This window comes from Babylonia areolata, chromosome 21, assembly GCF_041734735.1.
Source record: "Babylonia areolata isolate BAREFJ2019XMU chromosome 21, ASM4173473v1, whole genome shotgun sequence".
Classification (NCBI taxonomy): Eukaryota; Metazoa; Mollusca; class Gastropoda; order Neogastropoda; family Buccinidae; genus Babylonia; species Babylonia areolata.
Window position 1 is genome coordinate 4964931 of NC_134896.1, and position 25893 is coordinate 4990823.

The following is a 25893-nucleotide window of genomic DNA, read 5'->3' on the forward strand; positions in this document are numbered from 1 at the left end:
TATGGCCCATTACACGTCACGTGCATGGCGCGCGATCACGTGACGTGATTTCTGGACGAGGCGGATGTGTGTGTGTGGGGGGAGGGGGGGGGGGAGGGGGGGGGGGGGGGGGAAGGGTGCTGGAGGGTAATAAACTGTCTCCCTGTATGTAAACCTTAAGATTTGCTGTCCTCGTTATTTTATTATTTGTTTATTTTTAACAAGTCATGTCCTGATTGTTTTTTTCTGTTTGTCTGTTGTGTGTTCGATTCGTTCAAAATGGGCTCGGGTAAAAAAATCTGCCGATCTCCAGCAGAAAGCGAAGCTCAGTGACTTCACTTAATTCTCCCCATTGAGATGGCGCTGTCTCAGAATTTTTCAAAAGGGGGGTGGGGGTTGGGGGGGGGGGGCTCTCATGGGGTATAACTCCAAATAAACTTCAACTTCCAGGTAAGTCTCGTTGAATCAGTCAATCAATTATCCGCTCGTGTGAAGCGAAGAATTTGTTGCTCAAGGCAAAGGTTAGGAGGTGCTCTGAGTGAAGACACACATGTTGTGGTTAACGAAACCTGCCAGGATGCGATGTAAGTCAACTTCTATCACGAGTGTTCCGCGGGTGCCTAAATCGTCTCCATACCAAAGCTGACTATGCTGTGGGTCCGAACGTGAAACCAGAGCTCCAATACAAGATTCTGCCCTGCGAGAAGGAACCGCCTCAGGAATACAGTTGATTGTGCGAGCTAGCTGCTGGGCCGTGGGTTCGGACCTAGCTTTGCCTGTGACCAGTCACTCACCTGGAAACCTGAGATCTGACCACAAGAGTGTCCTATTCACTGTAGCGTCCTGGAACACGTACTGCTGAAAGTTTATGACCAACACTGCGGATGTATGCATCTCCCAAGTCTGTCTGGTGGACGATGTGATCATAGTGCAACTACTACTACTGCTGCTGCTACTGTTACTACTACTATTACTACCACAATTATTACTACCACCATCTACTACTACTTCTACTGCCACTAAGCATAATTTTACACTTAGTATTTGTGATATTCCCCGATGAAAGAAAGCAAAGAATACAACTGTACTGTGAAGTCACGATATTTTGAAAAAACAACAAAAAACAAACAACAACAACAACAACAAACAACGAAACATGGATATTCTTCATCAAGATTTCGATGTTTTCATACATACAAATGAAGCAATCATTGTCATCAGGACCAATGCTCACATGCACTAAAATACAGCGGATAAATAAGAGTACCATGCCACAAAGTAATGTCGACTATATATATTTTGGGGGGGCCTGACGAAACTTTCACCGAATATATTGTTCATAAATCAGACATATTTAAACCACACAGCCTGACTGGAAACCAAAATGTTGTGAATTTCACACACACACACACACACACACACACACACGCTCTCTCTCTCTCTCTCTCTCACGTTCCCCCATCTCTCTCTCTCTCACTTACACACAAACGACCACTACCTCTCACCTCACACACACACACACACACACACGCACGCACGCACGCACGCACGCACGCACGCACGCGTATGTCAAAAAGTTTTGATGTCTTCAAAAAACTTTCCGCCATGGACCCTCCTTCGCACCCAGTGTACAGACAGACGTGATCGATGGCCGATATCATTTCCCTCCTTCCTCCAACCCCTCCTTTCCCCCACCCTCTCCACCCCTCACACACCCTGCCATACCCAGACCATCGATAACTACTGCATTAGTCTCTGACTGGGCCGTGAATGGGGCGGCAGTGATAATACACACACCTTTTTTGTCGCCCTCCACACAACCTTCGTTTTCCAATTCCGCGAATTCTCCCAACTACACTTTCACAGACTCTCGCATAGCATGGTTGATATGAAGTACACCATACTCATCCCCCACTCACTCCCACTCCTATCTCACACCAACACCCACCCTTTTCCCCCACCTCCCCCTCACTCCTCCCACGAACTTTTCAGTTTTCTCTTCACGCACTGACATTTTGTCCCCCCCCCCCCTGCCCTCACTCCCCGTCCACCCCCCACCCCCGAAACTTTTTCAATGAGTTTCTTTCTCCCTGACCAAACGAACCTTATGGGAAGAAGTAGCTGTGGAGGGGGTGGGTGAGAGGGGTTAGGGAAGGATAAGAGGGAGAAGGAAGATGGGTAATTTCCCAAATTTTTTTTTCTGAACACACACACACACACACGCACACCACACACAGTGACTCATTCCACTGGCCACACACCCTATTCAAAAAAGAAGAAGAAGAAAAGCAAGCAGAACTCGCAGTCACACAATGCGAGAGTCTCACGAAAGGAAAAACTGACAGAGGGAACGAGCGGGTTGGGGTGTCGGGGATTGGGGGTGGAGGTGGGTGGAGGTAGTGGGGTGAGGGGTGTACAAGGAAGGGGTGGTATTCGGTGGGAGGAAGGGGGGGAGGAATGGGACAGGGGGTGTGGAGGAGGAAGAAGGGAGGTGATGGGGAGGCATTTTTCCACGTCACGCGGCGTGGAAACCGGACGCTCCTCCCCATTGTTGTGCCCGAAACCCGATAAGGCGTGATCCTTCTCTCTCTCGGGGTAAACATTGATCAGGGCAAATCTATTACCACAGCCCGGACACGCTTCTCTACTAGCTGTCGCCAACTTCTCTTTCCTCTCCTCCCCCCGCCCCGCCCCCACCCTTCACCTCTCTCTCCCAACCCTCCCTCTCTCTCTCTCTGCGTCTCCGGTCTCGTTCGGCTCATTTCAGGTTGACGAAAGTGCACGCGGACGCAGATATGCCGAGTGCAACGACATTACGCGCGCGCGTGCAACTCGTACACACACACACACAGAGCACAGTGAGAGAGAGATAAGCACACACCAGAGAGAATCTAAAGTTTAGTTGTTGAGTATGAGCAGAGTGTGTGCAACATGCCGCCCCCCCCTCCCCCAACTCCCACCCCCTCCCCCCCACCACCCCCTACACACAGTGTAGAAAAATTAGACATAAAACAGAGAGAATATAATTGTGTCTAGTTGCAGAGAATAAACGGAGCGTTTAAAACTCATGTATGATCGCGTCTTAACTTCTAGTTATGATGACATCTGTCACATATTCAGTATATACATGTACATGTAATAGGACAGGACTTTGTATCAGATTTTCTTGTTGTCCTGTTCATCGATATCTGTGTTGTATTGTGACATGCTCTACATAAAATACTGTTTAAACCAAACAGAGTGCGGGTACAAACTGACAGACAACAACGATTAATTCAAATCTTAATTCAAATCGTTGAAAATAAACATTGCTGTTACTGTGTTAGGGTCAGTCACCTTGCAAGACGTGATTCACCGAATTCTGTTAACCCTCTCACCGCTGCTGACGACTATGGTCGCCAGTGAAGGGCAGCCAGCTCGCTGAGGTGAGACAGACCTTTCAGATCAGGTTGTCAGTCACTATTCTGTATCTGTACGTGTTCCTCTTCGACTTGCGTCCGTTTTGACCAGTAAGGTCAATTACACCATCAGTTAGAAAGTACACAGGTAAAAGTAACATTTGCCTTTTAAACATAATGCCTGGCTGATCTCATTTCATCAAGGTTTGGAAGTCAAGGGGTTAAATTCATTGGAGCAACGAATATTAGAAAAACAAAACCACCAACTACCGAATTAAAGATGACCCGATATATGACATGTGTGTGTGTGTGTGTGTGTGTGTGTGTGTGTGTGTGTGTGTGAGCGCGCGCGTGAGGTCCGTCCACCGCTCTCGTTTTCCCTCTGACCGTCTATGATTGTTTAAATAGTGTTTACTGATGACATCATCTAATGATGGTGTTGTACGTATCTCGCGCTGCAGTTACGATGAGTTTTTTGAGTATTTAAGATAAGAGAAACAGTGTTGTCATCACTTCTGTAGTTTGGTTGTGAAAACTAAGTGTTCCCTTGTGGTAGAGGTGACTTCGTTATAGCCCTTCATTCATATGGGGCTTTCTGACCTAAATTAAATGAAAGGAATAAATCTTCTTTCAGTCTCAACTTGTCTCTTCATCCTAGTGTCATGAACAGCGCAGTTAGCCAGAGATGACGTGGATGGGGGTCGGGTGAGGAAGGGTGAACATTAATTTTTTTTTGAAAAATGGTGTGTCTGTATATACGGATACTATAAACGAGTGACCTGTTTCCCTATTATATCCCATTCAACCAGACAGAACCCCCCGCCCCCCAAAGTGGAATGGTTTCTAGGTCTGAAGCTAATCTCTTCTAACAGAGTGACTGAGGAAGCAGCAGACATGAAATGTTAAAAATAAAATAAAATGAAATAAAATAGAAAAAGTGGCGGTGGGGGGGGTGGGGCTGAGGGGGAAAGCAAGCAGCAGCACAAAAAAAAGAAAGAAAAAAGAAAGAAAGAAAGAAAGAAAAAAAAGCCCAGGCCAGCGCGCCTGAACGCCCCACCACACCATCTGTCAATGCCATGACCTATGACCCTGCACGGTCTGGCTGGGGCCGCGCGCGGACAGCACGTGCCAGGGACAGGAGGGGGGGGGAAGCTCCCTGGCTCCAGTGTCGTGTGCAGCTGGCTGCCCCCTTCTCCCCCCCCCCACCCCCCGGGGCCCCCCTCACACACATCATCAGACGTCATCTCATCGTAACGCTCATTCATTTCCTTGGACCAGTCAGTCGATGGGGGGCCGGGGCCAGTCCACCCACCCCCTTCCTCCCTTCTTTCCCCTTCCTCACGCTATGCCAGCAGTTTAAAGAGAGTGAGAAAAAAAAGAAGAGAGAAAAAAAAGCGATCTGGCTAGTTTCAGATTCCTTCCTTCCTTCCTTCCTATCCTTCCCCCTCCCCTCCTCCCCCCACTCCCTCCCTGCCTCCACCACTATTCTCCTCAATCCTCCACTGTCCCAAACTCTCTCTGGCTATCTTCTCACGCTATGGCAGAAAAAAAAGGCGATCTGGCTAGTTTTAGATTCCTTCTCCTCCACCCTCACCCTCCCTCCTTACCCTCCCCCCTCCACCCCTCGCCCTCTTAAACTCTCTCTCAGCTGGTTATCTTCCTCCTCCCCTACTACCTCCATCGCACCCAACCAACCCCCCAGCACCCGTCCCCCCCTCCCCCACCACCACCACCACCAGCACCCGTCCCTTAATGTATCCCCCTCCTGTCCTCCTTCCCCCCCCCCCCCCCCCCCAACTTGCTGCCCCTGCTGCGCGGCGTGATCGTTCATTTCCCGCTGTAGTGTGTAGTGCAGGGATTCCCGGTCAGCACAGCCCGGCATCAGCCAGCCAGCTCCTTTGTTCAGGCTGGAGACAATGGCCCCTTAATGAACCGCCTCTTGGGACGGCGGAGGGAAAACAGACAGTGGGGGAAATTTACTACATTGGACCACGGAGTCCACCACCACCACCACCACCACCACCCATCACCTCCACAGCTACCCCCACCCCCACCCCATCCCCAGTGCCCGGAACACCCCAACAGCGACAACTTCCGGCATCAGTGGGCGACTGGTCTCTCCTTGGGAAGACGGCCGGCTGCTGGGCTTTCGTGAGGGGTGAGGGGGACGAGGGGATGGGGGTGGGGGGGGAAGGAGGGGGCGTGGGGGGGGGGGGGGGGTATGTGGGAACTGAAGTACCAACCTCATTTCTGCAGCAAAGATGGAATTTCTGTCCTTGTTTTTATCACTGGTGGAAGGGAGGGAGGCATGTGGGGTGGGGTGGGAAGGGGGGTGGAGGGGTAATAAACAAACACACAATTTGATACAAATGAGAATGGGGGGTTTGGTGTGTGTGTGTGGGGGGGGGGGGGGGGGGTGTCGCAGTCACATGAGAGATTGTAATAAAATAAACACACAATCTGATACAAGTGGCAACAATGGTTCGGAAGCGGTCATGTTGAAATTGAAGTGCAACGTGTGAGCGCAGTAAGCTTTAAGCTTGTTGATGCTCCTTTGTCTCTGTTTGCTTTGTAATCATGTGTTCTGCTGAACAGTTACAGATTAGTTCAACCAAACACACAAAGAACGACGCTGAGAACGCACACCGTTGCACCCAGAAGCGAATCAACGCAGGAGGGATCGATGGCAAGACGAATAAAAATGAACAAGAAATGTGTGTTAAGAGAAATATACCAACACCCACAACATTCTGACAGAAGTAAAGATGACCCCAGACTGCTCGGTGATTAAAAACAGGAAAACTGGATCCATCAAATACAAAAACTGCAAGCCATTACATGTGTAACTGAACTTCGAGCCTAGATGATGTAAATGCAAAGCACATGAAAATCACAGCAGAAAACTTGCGAGGCTGTCAATGGTATATTATTTTGCTACAACTAATTTATCATTTTGTTAAAACTAATTTTCACATACCCATACTTTTGGTTAAGCGTTTCAAACAACCTTTTTAATGTGAATTTATACAATTTCGATTCTTATTTGGAGAAACATCTGAAACAGTTTAAAACAGTCTGAACACAAGTAAACTTTCTTGGAATAAACTGAGCTCGTAATTATGAGTATTTGTGGGCATTTGATAAAGTATCACATCTCTGTACAACCCCAAATCGTCGTTCAGCTTCAGTCATATGTTTGTGCTGCTCCTTCAATGCACATACATTGCATACATCGAGGAGCTGATATAGTTCTCTCGTTTGTAATCAGTTGCTTTATTCCTGTAAAACAAACATTTTGTTTCTGCATTCTGCACCTTCACGCCATGAACAGAGTTATCTTGATAAGCAAATCAGATCGCTCTACAAAGGTTGCCAACAATATAGAACTACTGTTTTTCAAACACAATCACAGCTACAAAGACACGTTGACATGGTTTATCAGATCAGATCTATCAACACAATAATTATGCAAATCTCGCAGCACGACGTATATTTTCAATCAACTGTTTCTCAGTTTCACGTGGTGTCATCAACGTCTGAAATCTTGACAAGGAAGATTTAATGCTAATACACACGCAATGCTATCTTACAACTCTTTGTGACCCCCCCCTCTTCCCCTCCCCAAGGTGGACACCTCCCCGCCCCTCCAGTGGCTTTGTTGAACCGGAACTCGTGATGCAGAAAGCTGGCTGTGTTCACACGAGCTATGACGTGCTGGATCATACACACGGGCCGTTTGTCCACAATCAGTGCCGTTCTACACTGACACGGTGCACGGGGTAAGGGGGTGAGGGGCGGGGGGGTGAGGGGTTAACGTTTTACAGGCCCTTCCCCAGCCACTCCTCTGTCTGTCTGTGTCTCTCTCTCTTCCATCTGCCGGTCTCACGAACAGCGAACATGATGTCAGGCCCACTGAACACATCTGCCAGGGACGACAACTGTCATCCAGGCCGAACGCGGGACCCGGCCCCTCACAGATATCCCCCCACCCCAACCTCACCTCAATCACCCCCCCCCCCATCCCCCCAGTCCCCCACATCCCTATCCGCAGCTCCAACCAAGGACGTCCTTACCTCCCACACACACACACCTCTCTCATCCTCCCAGTCACCCACCCCCCACGTCCCCCTTCGAAACCTCCATTGTAACTCATAAATTGTCTGCGCCCTGCTCCCATGATGACCGCTGGAGCAATTTGCTTCCCATTTAGCCCCGCTGAAAAAGCTAAAGGTCGGGAGGGGTTCTGGCGATGGCTACACCTCCCCATTGAACGCGGCGGCCGCGGTGCGGACCTTATAATGGGCCCCGTTCAGCGGCCCTCCGCCCGCCGCTCGTAAACACCTACAGGTCCTGAATAGAAATCGCTTTGTAGCGGCCCCTTGCGGAGGACAAGTCCCCTTTTGTCAGGGGCTCCATGAAACAGCAATGGGGTCTGTGCGGGCCTTCATCCCGCCTAAGCCGGGCCCTGAATGGGGCAACTCGTGTGTTTAACCCACCGTTTAAACATGTGCTGAAAGACTCTCTCACTCCAGTTTGTACAGAACACGGCTTGAACAGGAGAGGGGGATAGAAAAGGGTATAGGGGATGAGGGGGTTGGTGGGGACAGGTAACTGTCGTTCGTTTTGTGTCTCTTTGGACTGAGTTGCCGGCCTCTCTCTCTCTCTTCCCCGTCGACATTTTCCCCCAAAAAAGCGGAGCCACGTATAATACGTACCACGCCCAGCACCCACCTCTAAACCTGGGTTTTAAACCTCGAATGACACTGTGTTTAAAAGTAGAAAGTAAGGTAAACGTTTTTGCTTGCAGGAGTAAAATCTTGTGCCACGGACTGTGCATCGCCTGCGAATTGCACAAGTTTTTTTGTGTGTTGTTCTTGATGATGTTGTTGTTGTTGTTGTTTTAAATGAACAAACATAATGAACAAAACCACACATACACACAGCTCGAGTATCTAAAAATTGTCAGGTCTTGATAATCTTTATAAACTGGTATAGGTAACCGCTTCAGGTATTAAAAAGAAAGGAAGAACAAAGTGTGCAAGTTAGACTTTTGATCCCCACCAAACACTGCACAACAGCAGCCGAAACGTACCCCTGCCGTGTGCAAGCTAGACTTTTATTCCCACCAAAAACGCTGCACAACAGCAGCATTCGGCGAAACATATCCCTACTGTGTTACCATTTCCAACGTAACGCGCGTAAATCTTCCGGTTGGCCAAATCCCCCATGACTTGTCTCCCCCTTCAAGCTGGCACAAACCCCTCGCCACGCTCCACTGCCCTCAATTACCCAGCGCTGTCGTTCGCCACCCTCGCCAAAGCTCGTAAATTCCGCCCAACGACCTGCTCGTGGCAAGGCACTCTATCCAAAACCCATTACCTCCCCCACAGCGGGCCCACCAAATGGAGCAGGCAGCATCGGACCGAACATGAGACATATAAGCTGAAGAACAGACTTCTCCTCAAACGCTTTCCCAGCCAGCGGAAAATCGCAGCCACAAAAACCGATTTACTGCTGGCAGAAATCCGGCGGAGCATGGTGTTTAAATCAGAGGGTCAGAGAGAGAAAGAGAGGCGAGGAGAGAGGCGAGGCGAGGGAGGCAAGGAGGAAGGGAAGTCACGCTTTGTTGGGAAAACGGTTTACGCATGCTCCGGTAATATTTGGCAGGATGGGTTAAAGGTAACGGTTTGTCGCCTTGCTGTCTAAACCGACTCCCCCTCCCCCGCCACTCCCCCCCCCCTTTTTTTTTTCTTTCCTACCCCCCACACCGCAGTGACGGTTGCCTGTCGTTGGTGGTGCTGTGGTTGTCTATCGTTGGTGGTGCTGTGTCTATCGTTGGTGCTGTGGTTGTCTATCGCTGGTAGTGCTGTGGTTGTGGTGGTGCTGTGGTTGTAGTGGTGCTGAGGTTGTCTATCGTTGGTAGTGCTGTGATTGTCTATCGTTGGTAGTGCTGTGGTTGTCTATCGTTGGTAGTGCTGTGGCTGTCTATCGTTGGTAGTGCTGTGTCTATCGTTGGTAGTGCTGTGGTTGTCTATCGTTGGTAGTGCTGTGGTTGTCTGTCGTTGGTAGTGCTGTGTCTATCGTTGGTAGTGCTGTGTCTATCGTTGGTAGTGCTGTGTCTATCGTTGGTAGTGCTGTGTCTATCGTTGGTGGTGCTGTGGTTGTCTATCGTTGGTAGTGCTGTGTCTATCGTTGGTAGTGCTGTGGTTGTCTATCGTTGGTAGTGCTGTGTCTATCGTTGGTAGTGCTGTGGTTGTCTATCGTTGGTAGTGCTGTGTCTATCGTTGGTGGTGCTGTGGTTGTCTATCGTTGGTAGTGCTGTGTCTATCGTTGGTAGTGCTGTGTCTATCGTTGGTAGTGCTGTGGTTGTCTATCGTTGGTAGTGCTGTGTCTATCGTTGGTAGTGCTGTGGTTGTCTATCGTTGGTGGTGCTGTGGTTGTCTATCGTTGGTAGTGCTGTGTCTATCGTTGGTAGTGCTGTGGTTGTCTATTGTTGGTGGTGCTGTGGTTGTGGTGGTGCTGTGGTTGTGGTGGTGCTGTGATTGTCTATCGTTGGTGGTGCTGTGATTGTCTATCGTTGGTGGTGCTGTGGTTGTCTATCGTTGGTAGTGCTGTGTCTATCGTTGGTGGTGCTGTGGTTGTCTATCGTTGGTAGTGCTGTGTCTATCGTTGGTAGTGCTGTGGTTGTCTATCGTTGGTGGTGCTGTGGTTGTCTATCGTTGGTAGTGCTGTGGTTGTCTATCGTTGGTGGTGCTGTGGTTGTCTATCGTTGGTGGTGCTGTGGTTGTAGTGGTGCTGTGGTTGTAGTGGTGCTGTGGTTGTCTATCGTTGGTGGTGCTGTGGTTGTGGTGGTGCTGTGGTTGTCTATCGTTGGTAGTGCTGTGGTTGTCTATCGTTGGTAGTGCTGTGTCTATCGTTGGTAGTGCTGTGTCTATCGTTGGTAGTGCTGTGGCTGCCTATCGTTGGTAGTGCTGTGGTTGTCTATCGTTGGTAGTGCTGTGGTTGTCTATCGTTGGTTGTGCTGTGGTTGTCTATCGTTGGTAGTGCTGTGGTTGCCTGTCGTTGGTAGTGCTGTGGTTGTCTATCGTTGGTAGTGCTGTGGTTGTCTATCGTTGGTAGTGCTGTGTCTATCGTTGGTGGTGCTGTGGTTGTCTATCGTTGGTGGTGCTGTGGTTGTCTGTCGTTGGTGGTGCTGTGTCTATCGTTGGTAGTGCTGTGTCTATCGTTGGTAGTGCTGTGTCTATCGTTGGTAGTGCTGTGGTTGTCTATCGTTGGTAGTGCTGTGTCTGTCGTTGGTGCTGTGTCTATCGTTGGTAGTGCTGTGTCTATCGTTGGTAGTGCTGTGTCTATCGTTGGTAGTGCTGTGGTTGTCTATCGTTGGTGGTGCTGTGGTTGTCTATCGTTGGTAGTGCTGTGGTTGTCTATCGTTGGTAGTGCTGTGGTTGTCTATCGTTGGTGGTGCTGTGGTTGTGGTGGTGCTGTGGTTGTGGTGGTGCTGTGGTTGTCTATCGCTGGTAGTGCTGTGGTTGTGGTGGTGCTGTGGTTGTCTATCGTTGGTAGTGCTGTGGTTGTCTATCGTTGGTAGTGCTGTGGTTGTCTATCGTTGGTAGTGCTGAGGTTGTCTATCGTTGGTAGTGCTGTGTCTATCGTTGGTAGTGCTGTGGTTGCCTGTCGTTGGTAGTGCTGTGGTTGTCTATCGTTGGTAGTGCTGTGGTTGTCTATCGTTGGTGGTGCTGTGGTTGTCTATCGTTGGTAGTGCTGTGGTTGTCTATCGTTGGTAGTGCTGTGGTTGTCTATCGTTGGTAGTGCTGTGGTTGTCTATCGTTGGTAGTGCTGTGTCTATCGTTGGTGGTGCTGTGGTTGTCTATCGTTGGTGGTGCTGTGGTTGTCTATCGTTGGTGGTGCTGTGTCTATCGTTGGTAGTGCTGTGTCTATCGTTGGTAGTGCTGTGTCTATCGTTGGTAGTGCTGTGGTTGTCTATCGTTGGTAGTGCTGTGTCTGTCGTTGGTGCTGTGTCTATCGTTGGTAGTGCTGTGTCTATCGTTGGTAGTGCTGTGTCTATCGTTGGTAGTGCTGTGGTTGTCTATCGTTGGTGGTGCTGTGGTTGTAGTAGTGCTGTGGTTGTCTATCGTTGGTAGTGCTGTGGTTGTCTATCGTTGGTAGTGCTGTGGTTGTCTATCGTTGGTAGTGCTGTGTCTATCGTTGGTGGTGCTGTGTCTATCGTTGGTAGTGCTGTGGTTGTCTATCGTTGGTAGTGCTGTGGTTGTCTATCGTTGGTAGTGCTGTGTCTATCGTTGGTAGTGCTGTGTCTATCGTTGGTGGTGCTGCAAACCGGAAGTACCAGGTTTTCTTTTTTCAATTTCTTTTCCCTTCAAACTTGTTTTTATTTTTGTTTTTGTTTTTTTAAGAGAGAGAGAGAAATGGGGATGAATTCTTTATCGTATTTATTTGTGAAAAAAACGCCACTTGCAGCGAAGTCAAGGTCCAGCGATCTATTTTCTGTATGGTATGGTATTCTGTTGTATTTTATTGCATTGCATTTGTCACAACAAATTTATCTGAGTGAAATTCGGGCTGCTCTCCCCAGGGAGAGCGTGTCGCTACTCTGAAAGCGCCACCGTTTTTTTTTTTTCTTTTTTTTTTATGAATAATGAAGTGACGATTAAAAACGGAAGGTGGCTCATCCCTGAAATGGCCTCTGTGTGATCAGCTGAGCTGTCACATATCCACATGATTTGATTTTGATGGAAGATGGCTCCCGCGCGCTCTGATGACTCAAAAATGATCCAACTACTGTTATGATCTGAAGCAGCTGCAATATTTTAGCATAGTTTTGGTAATCTTGAAGGTTTTGTTTAAGAAAATGAAGAAGAAATCGTTCCCTCAAGCTTCCCCCCTTCCCCTCCGCCATCTGCGAGATTTACTCAGCTCAGTTCCAATTCAGTTTCAGTTTCTCAAGGAGGCGTCACTGCGTTCGGACTGATCCATATATACTACGCCACTTCTTCTAGGCAGACATTAATTGACCAGCAGCATAACCCGACGCGCTTTGTCAGGCCTTGAATATATATATATATATATATATATATATATATATGTGTGTGTGTGTGTGTGTGTGTGTGTGTGTGTGTGTGTGTCCATCAGAGTGGATTTCTTCTACATAACTATTGTTTGGTGTGAAATGTGACCAGTACTGATCACCTTTTATTTTTTAATGATTTGCATAATAATAATTATTGTTCTGCTGAGGCTGCCTATGATGATAAGTAATAAAATTATTGACGTTGCTGGCGCTTATTAAAACTATACGTCATGCGAAGTCGGAGGAGGGAACAGACAGACAGACAGACAGACAGAAAGGCAGAGAGAAAAGAGTCAGAAACAGTGGTGAAATGAGAGAGTTAGTTCCTCTTCACTCCCCCGGTAAACGTCAGAACGGAGGAAACAACGAGCTCTGCACGAGGAGAGGGGGTAGGGAGGGAAGGAGAGGGGGTGGGGGGGGGGGGGGAGGGGTGCGCGAGACAAGCGCTGCCAATGAAGCACTTAGCTCTGTCACACAGTTTACGCACAGAATGCAAGAAGCAGATCTTAAAACTCTATCGCACGACTCATCCCTCCCCATACCACCCATCTACCCCCAATCCCCCTCACTCCTCCAGAACCCTCCTCACCCACATCCATCTCCCCCCCCCCCTTCCTCCAACCATACCCCCCCCCCCCCCCCAAACCACTCCTAATCCTAAACACCACCCACCTCCACTTTCTTCACTCTCTCTTCTGCCCCCCCCGCCCCGACCCCCCTACCAACTCCCCCCTCCACCCACTCTCCCCCTCGCCCCCCCCCCTCCCCCGACCTCCGTCCTTGTGGGAGAGAATTTGTTGGTGCGGTAGGATTTATGGACAGTTGTGGAGAGGTTTGCATTCCAGCAGGGCTTTGTCTGGCAGGTGATGGGCCCCGCTGCTTTAGTCGGGAGCCTTTATCTATCTCTCTCTCTCTGTGCCTCCCGACCTGGCCTCTGCTTGCTGCCATCGCAGCCGGTGTGGAGGGAAACAAGCACCCCTCCCCTGCCAGTTTTACCCCACCTCCCACATCCTTCCTCCCCGCCTAACACAAAAACATTTTACAGGCACCATTTTGGCATTACTTACACCCTCTGGCAATGTGTTGACATAACGTACACCCTCTGAAAGATTTTTTCCCGTTTTTTTTCGACGTTACTTACACCCTCTTGACGCAATTTAGACGTTACTTACACGTTCTAGACGCAGTTTCGACGCTACTTACACCCTCTTGACGCAATTTAGACGTTACTTACACCCTCTGAACGTAGTTTTCGACGTTACTTACACATTCTGGACGCAATTTAGACGTTACAACACCCTCTGGACGTAGTTTCGACGTTACTTACACCCTCTTGACGCATGTGTTGCAAAACAGACATATGCTGACCTGGGAGATCGGAAAAATCCCCACCCTTTACCCACCAGGAAGCCGTTACTGACATTCGAACCCGGGATCCTCAGATTGAAAGTCCAACGATTGCGCCCGTCATCTACGACTGGGCATATGACCAACCTCAAACAAGATCACTATCGGAGGCAGGCATCTGAATAAACTCAAACTCGCCTCGAGATTCTGCAACTGTGTGAACATCCAAGTGAAAATACCTAACAGGTTCTGTTAAAATTATTGTCCTGATTTGAATAATATAATAACAATATTCCCAATAACCCAGCCCTTGACGGACACAGTAAATACTGACAGATAAACATCTTAACCATTCTACTGCCTTTCACCACGCCCCAACACACACACACACACACACAAAACCACCCAACCAACCAACCAACCAAACAAACCCCCCCCCCAAAAAAAAACAAAAAAAACAAACAAAAACCGCCGAAGTGAATTAAACCTGGAGTGGGGGTCTGTTCTACTCGCAGCACCCCAGCTGGAGTTGGCTGCCAGAGCGTCTAAAAGCCGCTATCTCCCGTGCCGCCTTCCACGATGCATCACTGACAACCAAGGAGGGGGAGGTAGGGGAGGAGGGGAGGGAGGGATACCCGCTATTTTCTTCCTGCTGCTTCTGCTGGTGGTGGTGGTGGGGGAGGAGGAGGAAGAGCGGGAAAGCAGCATCATTAGGGCAAAAAAATTAATCACGATACATTGATAGACATGTCTGTCTATCTACTGCGATGCCTTCTTATCGCGATACGCATGTATCACATGCACAGAGTTGGACTCCGAGCGCTCGCATAATTCTTCATAAATGTGGACATTATTATCATGAGAGGTTGCGGGGGTGAGGGGTGGGGGAGGGGGGTGGTCGCGAAATAAAAAAGAAGAAAAAGAAAGAAAGAAAGAAAGCTGAAAAATGGCCATGCTTAGTTAAAAGTTTTCCTTCGGCTCTTTCACAATGCTAAAAAAAACATTTGTAAACAATGTGTTGCAATAAAAACGAACAGCCATATATCTCCCTTCGTCAGCAAATATCATACTAGACATGGCAATTTTTTTCAAATGAAAAGACAAGGCAGCTAAAAGTAAGTGACTGAGATCCGTTTATAATCAAACATTCGGAAAATCGGCACTCACATTAAAATCAGCAGCCCTCGCATTTAAATTAATCATTTCCCCGCAAAGCTCAGAATCACTCGATCCCTACCGCTTTCTATTCTCTCTCCTCCACCCCCACGCGGATAAGAAAATAAATAAATAAGCAAATGAATATCACTAGAAAATGATTGGCTTCCTTTCCTCCCTCTTCTATTCCATTCGTGGGCTGCTACTCCCACGTGTGCTTGTGTCTATTTTTACAACGGGGAAAAAAGAAGTAAGGTCAGTGGTATCACTGCCTCTGACGTCTGAAGTCGAAAGGGTTTTACCGTGAAAGAAAGAATACGTTTAGATGTATCAAAATGATAAAATACAAACAACAACAACAAAAGCAGCATGTACTGAGTTACACACACAACAACAGCAACAAAAAACAAACAAAAATAAAACAAAACAACAACCCTCGTTCATTCAGTGTCACTGGTTGCTGTTACAGTGTCAGAGTATTTCTCTGGAAAATTCCTTTCCTTCATGGAATCGCTGGTATGAAATTGTGTTCTAACTGATTTGGTAGTATAAGCAGCATTGACTCGAAGTTGAGTACCTTTTAAATGTTGGAAAACTAAATAGTATCCATCACATCCTATCGTTGTTTGTTTGTTTGCTGTTGTTGTTTAAATGGACGGCTTATATATATATATATATATATAAAAAAATCAAAAAAAATCAGTTGTTGCTTATTCAATTATCCATGTTGATACACCATTTTGACTTTGACGTGATCGTCAACGGCAAAGCACCCCACACTGACCAAAGTCCACCCCCACCCCACCCCACCCCTTTCTCCCGGTTACCTCCACCTCACCAGTCAACTCCCCCACACCTCTCCTACCTTGACACGACAACGTTCAAATGGGAAAATTGATACTAAAACAAAATGTCTGCAATCACCAGCATTGTGTGACAGGACATTAAACAAAACTCCGCCACCTCCTCCTCGTCCTCCTCCTTCCCCACCCTCCCTTTCTCCACCAGGGCGGGTCTGGTAATGGGCGAGACTGACGCCAGGAGTGGACGTCTGGGCGACGGGCGGGCGGGCGGGCGGGCGGGAGAGGTAATGATGTGTTTTTAATTCAGCCGAAGGGCTCACGCGCCGATTAGTACTTCATTAACGGACCCTGGCGGGCTTCCACGAGTCGCCGATAACTCATGTCACAATACCGGCCCTGGTCTGCTTGGCGGTTCGATACTTGGTCTCTCTCTCTCTCTCTCTCTCTCTCTCTCTCTCTCTCTCTCTCTCTCTCTCTCTGTCTCTCTCTCTCTCTCTCTCTCTCTCTCTCTCTCTCTCTCTCTCTCTCTCCATATCCCTATTACCCGTCGCCTTATTTGCTGTCTTTTATGTCTCTTACATCTGTGTGTTTAAAATTGTATCGTTACTTTTCTGTGTTTAATTTCACTTGAATCATTCATGTGTAGCATTCATGCTAGGGTTTTGTTGTTGTTTTTCCCTTGGGGGTGTGTGTGTGTGTGTGTGTGTGTGTGTGTGTGTGTGTGTGTGTGTGTGTGTGCGCGCGCGCGCGTGTGTGTGCGTGTGTCTGTTACTCACTTCCGTTCCGTACAGATGTGAGCGATGTTGTGTCTCTCAGTTTGACGCTGTGTTATACTCGTACATTATACATGTATTAAGTATTCAGTATAACTACATTTATATGCGTACATGTTTGTGTGTCTCTTAAAACAACGGCAGATGTGTAAGTCGGCCAAAGTGCTAATATCTTCACCGTTGGAAAATAAAGATTCATTCATTCATTCATTCATTCATTCATTCATTCATTCATTCTCTCTGTCTCTGTCTCTCTCTCTATCACATGCGTATGTACACGAAACCAAAATTCTTTTTTTTTTTTTAACTTTTGTTTTCAAACTGCCGGTGATGTTTGCGGAGAATACCTTCCACTCCCCAAGTAATCATCATTAATTAGTATCATCACACCCCCGAAAACGGAGTATGGCTGCCTACACGGCAGGGTAAAAACGGCCATATCGTAAACGCCCACTCGTGTACATACGAGTGAACGTGGGAGTTGCAGCCCAGGAACGACACAGTAGAATAAGTGTCATCAAAAATCACCGGTCAGAGAACTTCTGTCCAAACTAAACAATAACCTCGGGAAGTTAACCTATTCCAGAGCATGTACATATTAATCATACTTATGTTCATAACCCCAGATTTCACAACTATGTAAAACTAGTAATTATTCTAGTAAAATCATTCTACTGAAAGAGAACATAATGGCAATGACAGGCAGATGATTGGACAATAATAAAAATAATAGTCATTGGGTGTGTCGTCATTAACCCTTTAGGCTGTTCGGCCTTTGGTTTCAAAGTGCATAAAATCCACAGAGGTAATTGTATAAAATTGTTATTACCCTTCAGCACAATATTAATTTTGTGTATTAACCGTTTTAAGTAAATTCCAAGCGGGGTTATTATAAACGAATGTTTGCGTTCTCTGTCTGTCTGTCTGTCTGTCTGTCTCTCAGCCTTACAAAGACGTGCAGTCGCTACTAGTTTTTATACAGTAATGTACTGTTTAATGAAACATCTTTTCTGTGTACATGATTACTCTTCTTCTTCTTCTTCTGCGTACGTGGGCTGCAACTCCCACGTTCACTCGTATGCACATGAGTGGGCTTTTACGTGTATGACCGTTTTTACCCCGCCATGTAGGCAGCCATACTCCGTTTTCGGGGGTACGTACATGATTACGATTTGTAACATATTTGTTCAGGTCTCTCCAGAAAGGGCCGATAGTCTTCTTAAATGAATGAAAATTTATTTTCATATCTCTGTATGTCTGTCTGTGTGTCTGTCTCTCCCTCCCTCCACCTCCTTCTTCTTCTTCTCCTCCTCCTCCTCCCTACCCCTCTCTCCCTTCCGCCGCTATCCCTGCCTCCATCTCTGTGCCTAAAACAGTGCTGCATGTCTGAGCACTCTATGGAAATAGCCTGCCCCTTGTTCGCCGGGTCCCCAATTGATCGGGCAGACACATTCGTATCGTTTCGGGGTCCGAGATTCCTCCCGTCCTGTCCGACAGGGCGCTCCCGTGAGGCGACCCCTTAAGTCAATTCCCGCTGATCTGCATTAATGAAAGGAGACTGGAGTTGAATTAACAAATCCATGAATATTCTCCCTACACGCTCCATGGCATAACTTAATTACGTGGCCCTGACAGGGTCCCCCCAAAACCTGGCACTCTTTGGCTCTGTCTGTCTGTCTGTCTGCCTGTCTCTGTGGCTAACTCTCTTTTGTTTTTCTCTGCATCTGTGTGTGTGTGTGTGTGTGTGTGTGTGTGTGTGTGTGTGTGTGTGTGTCTGTCTGTCTCTCTCCGTCTCTATCTCTCTCTCCACTGCCTCTGTGGCACACACTTTTGTTCTCTGTCTCAGCATCTCTCTCTCTCTCTGTGTCTGTCTCTGTCTGTCTGTCTGTCTCAACCTCTCACACACTCTGTCTGTGCCCTCCCCACCATGCCCCGTGCTGTCTGTAATGACATTATTCAGGCACATTACTCACGCACAAGGAGAAATGCAGTGTTAATGGTCCCCCTCCCGCCCCCCCACTCCCCTGCTGCAAGTTCACATGTCTGGCGCCCATCTGCCTTCCTATTTGCTTTTTGATTCTCAATTTTCTCCAGCCGTCAGACCGTGAAATTCTTTTTGACAACTCTTAAAAGACGAAGAGAAAATGTTTTTTCTCTCTGTTTTTTTTTTTCTCTTTCAAAGATTAAATGAACTGAAATAAATAATGTCGCTATCTTTCTTTGAAAAAAAAAGAGAAAGATAATGTGAACGTAATTAGGTATTGAAGACATTTTATATGATTTGATTATCTTGATTTTGTTTTATTTGCATTCGTAGCTATTTCATTACAACTACCGTAACTCATCTTTTGTTCTCTCTCTCTCTCTCTCTCTCTCTCTCTCTCTCTCTCTCTCTCTCTCTCCATGTACTTGAAGCAAATGACAAAGTGCCAAAGTGTCGCTAATCTCTCATCAGTTTATTTTGTTTCAATTTTGTTTTTTTTTTTTTTTTTTTTTTATTTCTGATCTGTTTTATCTGTTTTGCACCGTTTTGTTCTGATTAGTACCTTCCATGTCACTTTAGAGCTTTACAGCCAATGACATTAAACATTAAGTTCAGTTCAGTTCTCTCTCTCTCTCTCTCTCTCATCTTTGTCGCTATCGTCTGGTGAGACCATCAGCAGTTATTATTGTTCTTTATCTCCTCCTGCTGCTGTTGTTTTCCTCGTGATGAAACTGCTTCTGGTATCCTTGTTATTACTGCTTGTTGATAGATAATGGAAGGGAAATATCCTGTCTCTCTTTTTTTCTCTTTGTTCTTGTTCTCTCTCTACCTACTTTTCTCTCTATCTTTTATATACAAACACACACACACACATGTATATATACACACACACACGCACGTACACCCCCCCCCCCCCGTCCCCCCGCCTTCTCCACACACACACAGTGTCAGGAAGTCCCCCGTGCCTACGCATGGCCCACAGCAGCCAACAGACGACAGGCCGCAGTATGTCACAGCACGGCCAACTTGTCCCCTGGACAAATCGATTGGCGGCAGTCACATTCCGCTACACGTCCAGCAAACCTGACTCCTGTCTCTCTCGGTCTCTCTCTCTGTCTGTCTATCTGTTTTCCACCTCTGCCTGTATCTGTGTGTGTGTGTGTGTGTGTGTGTGTGTGTGTGTGTGTCTGTTTCCCCCTTTGCCTGTATCTGTGTGTGTGTGTGTGTGTGTGTGTGTGTGTGTGTGTGTGTGTGTGTGTGTGTGTTTCCCCCTCTGCCTGTATCTCTCTGTGTGTCTCTGTGTCTGTCTCTGTGTGTGTGTGTCTGTCTCCATCTCTCTGCCTCTCTCTATCTGTGTCTCTCTGTCTTCCTCTCTCCTCTCTCTCTGCCTCTCTCTGTCTCTCTCCCCCCTCTCTCTCTCTGCCTCTCTCTATCTGTGTCTCTCTGTCTCCCTCTCTCCTCTCTCTCTCTGCCTCTCTCTATCTGTGTCCCTCTGTCTCTCTCTCCCCTCTCTCTCCCTCCCCCCTCTCCCTCTCTCTTCCCTTCCTCACTCCTACGTCGAGTGGCTAGTTGTTTTTCGGTTCTAGCTGAGTGTCGTCCTTATGTGTGTGGGTGTATCAATGGTTTTTTCCGCTGCCGTGGAAATTCGTTCACAGCTGTAGTCTTTTTTGTAGACCAGATGCCTGATCTCGCTTACATATCATATCAACCCAATGCGCTGATTAATTAAGTCTTAAGAGCCTTGCCCTAGTTTTGTGCGAACCATTAAGCAGCATGATATGGAATAAATTAATTAGGCAATAGAAACAATTAAGTGAATAATAAATAAATAAAAATATAGACAAGTGAAGGGTGTGTTAGGAGGTAAAAGATGAAGGGAGAATGAATACAAATGAAAAGATAAACAGATAAATAAATAGCTGATTCCTACGAGTAAGGCCAATCCTCCCCTCCCTACCGTTTCAAAACGTGCTGGAATCATTGCTGGATTGTCATGTGTGTGCATGGGGACGGAGAGAGGGAGTGTGTGTGTGTGTGTGTGTGTGTGTGTGTGTGTGTGTGTGTGTGTGTGTGTGTGTGCGTGCGTGCGTGCGTGTGTGTCTGCGTGTGTGTGTGTGTGTGTGTGTGTGTGTGTGTGTGTGTGCGTGTGTGTGTGTGTGTGTGTGTGTGTGTGTGTGTGTGTGTGTGTGTGTGTGTGTGTGTGTGCGTGTGCGCGTGTGTGTGTGGTAGGAGGTATGGGAACGTGGGTATGGGTATGGCTGTGTCTTTGTATGTTTGGCTGTGTGCGCGTCTGTGTCTGTACCTGTAAAAGTGTCTGTGTATGTGCACCCGCGTGAGTCTTAATGCGTTTAATTCGTTCTCAGAACACCACGTACACTACGAGTTATTATAATATATATATATATATATCTAAAAGAACAACGCACAGCACGGTACCGGTCCATCGCCAGGCAGACCTGACAGAATTCCCCACTGAAGATAGGAACACCGAACAGTCTATCGATCGCTGGAGATTACAACGACTGTCAATAGTGAATATGAAAACAGGCCACAGGGAGACACACACACACACACACACACACACACACACACACACACAGAGCAACCCCCCCCCCCCACCCCCACATCCCCAAACATACACACATACGCAAACACACACATGTATACGCGCGCGCGCGCACACATGACAAACACACACACACACACACACACACACACACACACAGAGCGGAGCGGAAAATCAATACAGTGCCATCTGCCACAGGGGAATCTTGTCTCTTTGGCGCTGTTACACCTCGTTAGCACCGGCTTGGAGCCTCGCTTATGACTGGTTGCTGGGCAACATTTCCTATGGACAAAATTGGATAAACTAAGCCTTCCTGTCGCGCACTGTCATGTCACAAACACAGACACACACACAAAGAAACAGACAAACATCAAAGAAACACACACACACACACACACACACACACACACAAACAACAACAAACAACTTCCAAGATGAACGTCGAGAAGATGATGCAACAGAGACAACTCGAAAGGTACAGAGTTAAACATACCTTTCGAGTTAAACAAATAATGTAGACTTACTTCACTTCAGTATCTGATCTATCTACCTATTCATCCATCCATCCATCTCTCTATCCATCTATCTCTATCTGTTTATCTATAGATAAATAGAGCTATAGATTGACAGAAATATGTTTGACCAACACCTCTTATTTTTCCCACCATCCCTCGGATTTTACCAAAACATTCCACGTTTTTGGTTTAAACATGATTATATTCCCAAAAGCAAGTAAAGACATTGCGAACACATAGAGATGGAACAATGGTGTGCTCGGAAAACAGCTCAAACACACAGTGAACACATAACACAGCGGCAGTATCATAAACAACATCAAATATCATAAAATATTCCACTTTTTTTCTTTCTTTTTTTTTTCTCTTTTTCTTGCTCTCGGGTGGGTCATCCTCCTCCAATCAAGCGGTCATCGCTCTGGGTGAAAAAAACAACAACAAAAAACACCATGACAAACAACAGTTTCAGTTTCAGTAGCTCAAGGAGGCGTCACTGCGTTCGGACAAATCCATATACGCTACACCACATCTGCCAAGCAGATGCCTGACCAGCAGCGTAACCCAACGCGCTTAGTCAGGCCTTGAGAAAAAAAGAAAGAAAAAAAAAGAAAAAAGAAAAAAGGTGAATAAATAATAGATAAGCTTACGTAAATAAATAAATAATAATTATAATACAAAAAAGGTAGTAGTAATGATAATAATAATAATAAATAATAATAATAAAAAAAATAAATAAGACAACAATGGTTATAAGTAAAAATAATGTAGCCTTACTTCACTTCAGTATCTATCTATCTACCTATTCATCCATCCATCCATCTCTCTACAACAACAAAACCCAACGTAGTTCTCTGCGAAGTCGACTAGGTCCACCACAGCAAAGTATAGACTCTGGATCAATAAGATTGGGGACTGGCAAGACTGGGGCCTCACTTCATACCAGGCGTTCCAGACGTTTTCTTTTGTCAGCCACTTTCAATGTCTGGTACCCGATACTGATCTTGGGTTAAAAAAAAGAAAAAGAAAGTGAAAGAAAATAACTGTACTTTCATTTCAACAATAACTTAGCTAGAAGAGTAAAAAGAAAAGTGTGAAAAGATGGCACTGAATGAAGTGTGAAAACTGAAACCGTTGTTCCATGGTAGGAGTGGCTGTACTCTGGATATTTTCAGGTGGTTTTCGTGTTGTTGTTTTTTAACCCAACAGAGCTGATGTGGCTGGGGAGTGGGGTGGGGTGGGGGTCTATAATGTGCATTTGTCATCGTCTACACACGTGTACACAAGGTGGTAGGGGTGGGGATGGGGGTTCCATTTCCAGCAGATGTGTGACAATGATAACCCGACACTAACAGCAAACTCCATCCTTTACCTACACTGTCAGGGTTCGAACCCTGGGCCCCACTGAGGCAATGATACTGTTGACAGCTGAAAGATACCTTCCGCGGGGAAAGAGGGAGGTGATAAATGCACGCGAGTGAGACAGAGTTGCGGACATATGGACAGATGAGAGAGAGAGAGAGAGAGAGAGAGAGAGAGTGAAGAAGAAGATGAAGAAGAAAAAGAAGAAGAAAAAGAAGAAGAAGAAGAAGAAGAAGAAGAAGAAGAAGAAGAAAACAGCAGTGATAAGGCAAAACGCCCAAAGTAATAACACACACACACACACACACACACACACACCAGTCAAATGAAAACTAGCCGTGGACATACAAAATACACATACAGAGAGACAGACACACACAATAAACATAGACACAAAGACATTAAAAAAAACCCCACAGATCACTAAAAACAACAGAAACAAAATAATTTATTAATACAAAAAGAGCACTGAGAGAGAGAGAGAGAGAGAGAGAGAGAGAGAGAGAGAGAGGGAGAGTTGTTTCTCAGCCTAGTGGATCAAACCAATGCCCCGGAGAAATGGCATCTTTCATCCCCCCCCACCCATCCTCCCAACCCCCACTCCACACCATACACCACCCACACACCCACCCTCACACCCACACCATTTCCCTCGATCCCTTGGTTTCAGTGGAGTGGGGAGGGTGGGAGGATGGAGTCAGGTGGGGGGGGGGGTAGGGGTGGGGAGGGGGGTGGTGGTCGATGCCAGCAAGCAGAGGCCAAATCATCAGCGCTATTCGCACGCACTCAACCTTGCCCGTCATAATGAGGTGCCGGGCGCTGGGTCCCCAACCTTCGATCAATTTCTCCCTCCCTCCCTCACTCCCTCCCCATCCTCCTCTCCACACCCTTCCCCAACTTTCTCGTCCGCCGAATGTCGATTTTTTTTTCTTCTTTTTCTTCTCTTTTTCTCTCTGTGTCCCACTCCCAACTTTTGCCTGTACCGTGAAACCCCGGCCGACTCTCGTCAAGGAAAGTCAGTTCCAAATCAATCGCACATCAAAAAAGAAGAAAAAAAAAGTAAAGAAAAATACACACAGAAAAAAAATGAACCTGAGCTGATTTTGAGTTTGGAAGGACTGGGAACACGGTTGGAGAAAGGTGTGTGTGTGTGTGTGTGTGTGTGTGTGTGTGTGTGTGTGTGTGTGTTGTGTGTGTGTGTGTGTGTGTGTGGTGTGTGGGTGGGGGTGGGTGAGTGAAAGAGCATGCTTGTGAGTGCTCGTGGAGTCAGTCCTGTCAGACAATGACCATAACAACAGCAGAGCAGAAACGTACTGTCCCGACTATGTGGTCTAGAATTTGATTATTGCGGACAGTGTCTTGCCCAAGTTACATCCAAACTCTCACGGTCAAGAGGGCTTTACGACAGCTGGCGCTGGGATCGTTCCCCAAGGCCTACTAACCCCAAAGGTTCAAGAACCAGTGCAGTCTTGCCTCATAGTCTGATAGTCACAATCCTTCACTAAAGACCAAGCTGTAAATGAATTACCAATGACCCAAGATGAAGTGAACGTATTTCGCTCAACGGGAATGGAACAATTTTGATGCATCTTGTGAAAGTGGCGTGGACAATAGAATGAAGTCTGTTAAAACAAATGTTCGACCTTTTTGACCTTCATTTTCGTTCAATATCGCAAGGTGAAGGTTGAAGCAATCGTGTTCGCGTTTCCTCGCACTCTCTTTCAAGACTTTCTAGAAGATTCTTTGTGAAACTGAACTAACGGGCGTCGTTCTATAGTTCTTCAAAACTGAGTGACCTCGTATTAACTGAAAAATGTTCCTTATTTTAGTTCCGAGAGCCTTGCATGGCTAGTATTCTGATTTACAGAAATATGTCGGTGTTGTGCGAATACAGATAAATTAATAAATAAACAATTCCTTCAGCTTTCAAACTCCGAGTTCAACTCGGCACCATCGAGAAACGACCACGGAGCAATGTACGGCTGTGCATAACTTTTTATTTATTTATTTTTTTTAAAGTCAATTCTAATTCCGTAATTAACGAGATAATTGACTCCAAAGTTACCAACACTCAAAAACGTTACCAAGTTAACTCTCTCCATACGAACGGCGAAAGAGACGACGTTAACAGCGTTTCACCCCAGTTACCATCATCAAAATATTGCAAGTGGAAGGCTCTTATACTGAAGAGGTGAATGTTGACAAAGAATACCACAATTCTGACGACGGAAGCTGAAGGTTGGGTCATTCAGACACCCACTGGACATCCGAGGGGTCTGTGTAGAGGAGAAGAGAGGACTGGTCGTACTGAGTGAGTTAAAGTCTTAACTCCCGAGAGCAAGGTTTCGGTTGCGCCCCTTTTCTCTGCATTCAAATTTTGTATTACGTGTAGCTGACACATTTTGTACTTTCCAAAGTCAATTCAGGTCTAGATTGGAAGCTGCTAGGCAAATCTCGCTCTCTGCCATAAATGAAGCCAAACCGTAGCTTTATTAGGCTTTTATTTTGAATAAACCTTCACCGACGTCACAGTGTCAGACTCTGGTGAGAAACTGGCTTGATTCAAATCGCCCGCCATTTATAGTCCGGTTCAGGCTTTAAAGCTTGATCAGTTGTGCAAGCAGCAGAAGGGTGCAAGTGAAAGACAGACACGCCGACTGCTGTACACTCCCCCGTTCTACAGGGACGGGCCACCAAAAAATTAGGAACGTAATCACGCGCAATCACGCGCAATGCACGGTCGGCTGCTGTGCACACAACCAACTTCCTGGCTAGCGGGGAAATTTTTTTTATTTGCTGACGCTAAACGCTGAACAATTTTGGAAAGTTACCGTTTGTTTGCGATTCTCCAGAATGAATGAAAGCGACACACGAAAAAAAAAAAAAAAAAAAGGACGGGGAATGAAAACAAAACTTTGTTTGACTGTTCTGA

At 46.8% G+C, this 25893-nt stretch overlaps 1 protein-coding gene across 2 annotated transcripts in view; it reads right to left on the reverse strand.

Moving 5' to 3' along the window:
• LOC143296151 (extracellular tyrosine-protein kinase PKDCC-like) overlaps positions 1–25893 on the reverse strand; it is a 110252-nt gene that overhangs the window by 19662 nt on the left and 64697 nt on the right. The gene's annotated exons all lie outside the window — the stretch shown is intronic.